The sequence below is a fragment of the Canis lupus genome, chromosome 16, assembly GCF_011100685.1.
Source record: "Canis lupus familiaris isolate Mischka breed German Shepherd chromosome 16, alternate assembly UU_Cfam_GSD_1.0, whole genome shotgun sequence".
NCBI classification, from domain to species: domain Eukaryota; kingdom Metazoa; phylum Chordata; class Mammalia; order Carnivora; family Canidae; genus Canis; species Canis lupus.
The window spans coordinates 11,133,137-11,140,931 of NC_049237.1; the positions used below are offsets into that span (position 1 = coordinate 11,133,137).

At 36.0% G+C, this 7,795-nt stretch overlaps 1 pseudogene; it reads left to right on the plus strand.

Moving 5' to 3' along the window:
- Positions 1 to 477: 477 nt before the first annotated feature.
- On the plus strand, positions 478 to 638 carry LOC119877124 (annotated as a pseudogene).
- The last annotated feature ends 7,157 nt before the right edge of the window (positions 639 to 7,795 follow it).

Genomic DNA, 7,795 nt, shown 5'->3' on the forward strand with positions numbered 1-7,795 from the left:
TTCCCAAAGGCCCCACATGTTAACACCGTCATTGGACGTTAGGATTCCAATATGTGAATTTGGGGAGGACACAATGATTCAGATGATAGCACTGACCATTATCACCATGAATCTGAAGTCCAGAAAGATACTTATGAACTTAGGTATCAATAAATACAGATTACAGGATGGTGGGGTAGTGTTGAAAGGGCAGCATCACCATTTGAGAGCTCATAGTCAGTGTTCATTGCCTCATTCTTGAACATAAATGGTCGATCAAAGAATGCTGGATGTTGGAGTAAAGCCAGAAATATGGAATAGAAAGACTAAGCTAAGTGAAGAAAAAAAAAGGTACTGGAAGGAATCAGAAATAATTTAGGGAACAAAAGAGAACTAAAAAACAGTTAATGATTTCCTTTCAAGTAATTGAAGAAAATATTACTTCCTTATGTTATGAGGAATGCAGAGTCTCCAAGCCTAATTAATAGGTCATAAATCATCGCTTCTCGGCCTTTTGGCTAAGATCAAGTGTAGTATCTGTTCTTATCAGTTTAATAGGTCATAAATCCCTGTTTCTTTGCACTTCTAGTAAGTTTTGGTTGAAAGCAAGTTAAGGTATGTAATACATTGCATTTACTCTAAGGATTGCTTTATTTTTCTGAAGGTTTGTGGGTTTTTTTTTTATGCTGTGATAACAGGCAATTAACTTGACTTAATTCAGTTGTGATATTTGTCTTATGTGCCACATGCAACTATCTAATTCTTGCTTTTTTTCCTTTGCATATTGTGACTTTATAGCTCAGATACCTGAAGCTACCACAGTATCTATCTCTGCTGCCTGGTAAGAAATAGATTAAAAAACGTACGGGGGATAGGGTAAATGGGTGACAGGCACTAAGGAGGACACTTGACGGGATGAGCACTGGGTGTCATACTATATGATGACAAATTGCACTTCAATAAAAAAAATATTTTAAAAAACCCCAAAGATGTGGAAAGTATGTAAAATTCCTTAGACTTTCAGGCATTCTTCAGGCTCCATGGCATCTCTTTTTTCCCCCCCATGGCATCTCTTACATGAGCACATAACTTATCAGCCAGCTAGAAATATGGAGTATCTGTTATCTCAGCTTCTAAAATCTGCCCCCTTACATTAACAGCTCTACTGCCATGAGCCATGAACTGAATCTGCCACCTTCAGCAAGCTGGGGATGAAGAGAACACCCTAAGAGTAGAAGGTCACAAATCAACTTTTTGCCTAATACACAGTAGTTTGCTGATTTTTAAAAGTGAGTAAACACTTCTCATACTGTTGTCTGTCTTTGACCATTTTCCAGTATCCTTCAATGGTCAATTTCAGTATATATATATATATATATATGTATTTTTTGGTGTATGCTTTCTCTTTGCAGAAAAGAATCAAGCACCTTTATAAAGCCACCAGAAGTAAGGTCACTTTTTATATTTTTATTTCCCTGGATATTATGGATTTGAGCATCTTGTTTTTATACTGATCTTGTATCTTGTGACCTTTCTAAACATACTTAGGATTTTTACATAGACAAATACATAGCAAAATGGCAGATGTAAATGAAATAAATATAGGTATAACAATATGACTAATAATATTAAATGTGAAGTGCCTAAATATTCTGATCAAAAAAGAGATTGTTCAACTGAATTAAAAAAGGAAAACCCAGCTATATACCATCTATCAAAGATGTACTTCAGATCAAAAATAGTATAGTTTGAAAGTAAAAGGACAAATACCATAAAAGCATGAAGCATAAAAGACCTATATTTGCTATATTAATATAGAAAAATAGACTTCAAGAAAAGGCACATTACTAATGACAAAAAAGGACATTCCATAATGAGATGAGTCAATATAGCCAATGATATAACAATTATACATGCATTACACATCTACCAAAAAGTTCAAAAATAGATCAAACAAAAACTAATGGGATTGAAAAAAGAAAATAAATTGACAACAATCAGTGAAAATTTTAATATTCCTCCCCCAATAACAGACACATCAAGTAGAGAGAAAGCCAAATAGGACATAGATAACTTGAACAATACAATCAATCAAGTTGTCCTAATGCATATCTATCAAACACCCAGTAACAGTAAATTACGTTCCTATTGAAGGACCTATAGAATATTAATCAGTATAGAATAAATGCTAGGCTAGAGAAGTCCCAATAAGTTAAAATGGATTAAATACATTTGCAACATGTTCTGGAAATTAACATAAACTAGGAATCAATAACAAAAGAAACCTAGAGAATCAACAAATATACAGAAAGTTTTTAATAGCAAGAACATTTTCTAAATAGACCAGAGGTCAAAGAAGAAGAATTCACAAGGGAAATTGGAAAATATCTTGAACCATTAAATGAAAATGAAAACACAACATATCAAACTTTCTGAAATCCAGCTAAAGCAGTATTTACAGTGACATTTAAAGCTATCTATGCTTATATTAGAAGACAATAAAAACAAAAACCCAAAGATCTCAGCGTCTACATTAAGAAGGTATAGAAATTCTAAACCTAAAGAGTTTGGTAGAAGAAAGCAAAAGAAGTAATAAACATCATAAAGGAAATCAATGCAATAGAAAGTGGATAAACAGTAGAAGAAATTAATGAAACCAAAGCCAGACACAGAAGACTATATACTATATAATTCCATTTTTTAAAAGATTTTATTTATTTATTTGAGAGAGAGAAAGCAAGCGAGAGAAAGAAAGAATACGAGCCAGGGCAGTGGAAGAGGGAGAAGCAGATTCCTCTGCTGATCAGGAACCCCGACCTGGGGCTCAATCTCAGGACCCTGGGTTCATGACCAGAGCCAAAGGCAGATGCTTAACTGACTGAACCACCCAGGTGCCTCAAATGATTCCATTTTTATGAAATTCTAGAAAAGTCAAAACTATAAGGGCAAAAAGTAGAGCTGTCATCAGAAATTAGCTGAAAGGGACTAAGGTAAATTTTTGGAGGTGATGGAGCAAGGTCAGTTTCATGGGTGTGGCTTGTGCAGTCTCATGCTCATAAGGGCTCTGCTTTTGGTTTCATCCTTGATCTCCTGACCCTGTCAGCATTTTGAAATTTTTAGTATTTGAACAAAGATGGCTATATTTTACACTGGGGCCCACAAATTATGTAGCTGGTCCTAGATAGAACTTCACTTTTGTGGTAAATGCATGGCTGTACACATCTACCAAACTGATCAAACTGTACTCTTAAATGATTATAGGAAGGGGAGATGGGCTAGGGGATTGGGTGACTGGGTGATGGGCACTGAGGAGGGCACTTGATGGGATGAGCACTGGGTGCTATACTATATGTTGGCAAATCAAACTTCAATAAATATATATATATATATATATATATATATATATAAGAAAGGAGCAAAGAACCTCCCCAAAATAATTATAAAATAATATAATTTATTTATATTAGTACATATTTAAAACAGACACATTGTTTTAAATTACAAAACAATATAACAGAATAAAGCTCTAAAATATAAAAAAATAACATATTATTTTGCACATACTATACTAGCAAACATATACATATAAATCTTTAAGACATATTTCCAGCAAGTATGAGCATATGTAATTTCATTCACTGATGAAATAAAGAAGAAGTGCTACTGCCTCTTTGGAAGACTACCTGGAAATACCTATTAACATCAGTAACAGAGGTATTTTGATCCAACAATTCCACTTTTCTGAATCTACTTCATAAAATAAAAGTAATAATTTCCAAATATCTGTATTTAATGATTATTACAGCAGTATTGTTCATAGTAGTCAAGAACTGGTTACAAAGCAAATGCTCATCAATGGAATTACTGGATATATGTCGGCACACTTATGTATAAAATATATTAAGGAAATTAGAAGTGGCATACATTACATGATCTGTAGTGACTTCTATAAAATTTGTTGAGTGAGAAAAGCAAGGTACATAAAATAGTCTGTGAGATCTTTCCATTTCGGTAAAATAAGTATGTACACAATTGAAATCTACATACCTATCTATCTATGCAGGATTAAATTAGTACAGAGAAAACTATGGAAAGACTTAGTTATTAGAATGGAACTGGGAAAGAGATGCATAGGGAAAGGAGAATGTGGCTTTTTACGAAAAGGTCTTCTGAACAATTAATTTTCTTTATCATTGCATCTCTTTATTTGATACATTTTTATAAATCAGTATTTTTAATAATCATCAAAAATCTCTGGCTTTGATGTCAAGGAGACTTAGGTTTGGATCTGCTCTCCACCATGTTCTGGTGTACACATTGTTTCGGTGACCCAATCTCTTTTTATATTCACTCCTTATTTAGCAGATCTGTAGTGAGAATTAAGATAATGTCTACAAGATTCCTGACACTTGGAGCATTTTTAATTATAAGTACAATAAGTATTTATTTTATTCTGATAAATACTTGGTAACGTTCTGAGTACTAGCCCCTTATTAGTGTTCCTGTGTTTTAGATTTATAGAACATTCCAGTACTCAGAAAACTGCTTTGAATATTAGAAATATTTCAAATATATGTTGAAATAAGCACCAACAATTATCTATTGATCAGAATGGTTGATTAACCCAAATTCTCCAGATCAGATTTTAAAGGCTAATCTCAACTTCTGAATTTTTTTTTCCTTAGAGAGAGTGTACACGTACCTGAGTAAGAATGGGGAGGAGGGGGAAGGTCAGAGGGAGAGGGAGAGAGAGAGAATCTTAAGTAGGTTTCACACTCAGCGAGGAGTCCTACTTGGGGCTTGATCTCATGACCCTGAGTTATGACCTGAGCTGAAATCAAGAGACTTATGCTTAATCAAATAAGCCACTCAGGAGCCCCCCAGCTTCTGATTTATTCAAATAATGAATCTTTCTTATTTTTAAGGCATAGCAAAATTAGTACATCAGAGTTAAAATTCAATGATCAAAGGCAAAGCCTTTAGATATTTACATGGAGAAATGAAAATAAGGTTCTATAACAAAAGTTTATTGTATACTTTATTACCCAAATTAGGACACTTTAAAGATTGAAGGTAATTGGGTAGGATGGGAAAAGGGGGATAAGGTGTATGGTTAACTTGACAGCATGTTGGGAGGATAGATGTTTATTCCCAGTGAACTAGAGCCATTGTATTCTTGATTCCACATAGCCCTGCATAAGGCAAAGCTGTAGAGAATAGCTCACCAGGAAACTTTTTTTTAAAAAAAGATTTACTTATTTATTTGAGAGAGAGAGAGACAGGACGTGCGCATACAAGAGGGAGGGGTAGAGGAAGAGGGAGAAAGAATCTCAAGCAGACTCCACGCTGAGCACAGAGCCCAACTTGGAATCAATCTCACAACCCCAAGATCATGACCTGAGCCAAAACTAAGAGTTGGATGCCCAACCAACTGCTCCACCCAGGCGTCCCTCATCTGAAAACTTTTTATTTTTATTTTATTTTTTAATTTATTTATGACAGTCACAGAGAGAGAGAGAGAGAGAGAGAGAGAGAAAGAGAGAGAGAGAGAGAGAGAGGCAGAGACACAGGCAGAGAGAGAAGCAGGCTCCATACACCGGGAGCCCGACGTGGGACTCGATCTCAGATCTCCAGGATCCCGCCCTGGGCCAAAGGCAGGCGCTAAACCGCTGGGCCACCCAGGGATCCCCTCATCTGAAAACTTAATTGAGCTGAGGTTTCAAGGATGTGTGTGGAGTGCTTCTCCAGGAGGTTCAGCTTATGACCTGTATTCTAACCAAATTTGAGAGAGCTTAGCTACAGCTGATAAGGACTACCCTCTAGAAGCTGAGTGATTCAAAGACCTACAATCAGGGGAACCCAAGTACAAGAACTTCTCCAGATTATTTGCCCTGGAAAGAGATGCTTGTTTTCTCCATTCTTTTTTTTTTTTTTAAGATTTTATTTATTTATTCATGAGAGACACAGAGAGAGAGGCAGAAACATAGGCAGAGGGAGAAGCAGGCTCCCTGGGAAGCCTGATGCAACACTCGATCCCAGGACCCCAGGATCACGAAGGTAGATGTTCAACCACTGAGCCACCCAAGCATCCCACTTTCTCCATTCTGAGTTTATATGTAAGGATTTTACATGGAATGTCCAAAGATAACTAGGACCTTGGGCTTGATTAGAAAGTCATTGGCAGAGAATGTCACTTTTTTGTGGTTCAGTAGACAATACAGCTCTAGAATTTTATTCAGAGAAGGCAGCAAAGAGAAACAGGTAGATGAAATGAATTTAAGTCTGCATGACTTGCAGGGTATAGGAAAATGGTAGCCTAGAATGGGGACCACAGTAAGAGAACAGAAACTAAAAGATTAACAAACTTGCTGAAAATCTGGGGCAAGAAGCAGTCAGATCCTAGTTAAAAGGCTTCAGCAGAAAGCACAGGCCATCAATAGGAAAAATGGAAATTGATGTTAAACTGGAAAGTCTGTGAGTCAGAGTTTTACTCCCTCCTTCAAGGTCAGATAATCTGAAAGTGGAGATCCAAAGGGATATCTGGCTTTAATTCTGAAGGGCAATAAGGTATGAAGCAAGCTAGTTCTTGACACAGGTCTACACAGTACATGTTCCCAGCTATCTGAAAGCTCAATTTCCTGGCACCCTTTCCTCTTGGAAATTTATAATTCACTAAGTGTTGTATCATTATCAGATTTTGGTGTAGATTTGTAATAATGACATACAGTAGCAAATTCCTGAAATGCATGTCCTATCTGCCCATCTCTGCTCAGGAGAGAGGGCAAATGAACAGGACTGCTGTGTCCTCTGGGATTAGCCTCTTGTTGGCAGACAATCAGAGAGCAGGACTGGGTGCCATCAAGCCCTTTGAAATTTTTGAATAAGAGTCTCATGACTTCTTTCCTCCTTCCAAGTATGTTGCTGAACTCGTTATGGATGGAGATATATTCAAAACCAGATTTAGCTATGCCTGATGGACTTAAGCCAACACTGCTTTTGTCTCATCTACCTGGCAGCCCCAGTTTGGAAGCCCTAGTTTGCATAAGACAAAAAGCTCACTATCTATTAAGGAGCGGACTGTAAGTTTGCTTTCCTGGTTAGACTAGACATTTGCATTGTTTACATGTTGAGGAATGGCAAATCATTCTTAGAACAGAGTTATGAGCAGTTTTGTTCTCTACTGCAGTCATACCATACATTCCCTAATGAGGAAGGGACTTATCATTCAGGAACAACAAACTTAAAATTTGGAACATTACTTGAAATTCTTCAAACTCCATTTCATATTCTTAGTAATTTTTGAATTCTGGCATTCTGGTCATCTCCCAAGAAACCCAACAATAAGTATGGCCTATTTGCTATTTGTTATGATGTAGCTTTTATGTGCTTTTTTCATTTTTTTAAAAAAAATTAGTATCAGTCTTCTGTAAAAAATTTACGACAGAGATAAGCAAAGGAAGTAAAACAAAAACTCACTTGAAGTCCTACGCTAGCGATTTTTAATCCCTTAATTTAGGTGTAGGTCCTTTCAATACTCTTTCTATGCATATACAACTTAACTTTATAAAACTGGGATTATTGTATGCGGCTTTGGAAAATAAAAAGATATATTATTTTTGATAGCAACATACCTTCAATGCTTTTCTTTATCAGTATACATTCTTGGGAATCTTGGCTACAGATGCTGGGTTATACACACATATATACTTTGGCCTACCCTCCAAATTCCATCAAGATGAGAGTGAAGAGATTTTAAAAAGCCATTGGAATCTACAAGAACAAAAAATAACTGCAAAGGAAGTAAAGGCAACAAACA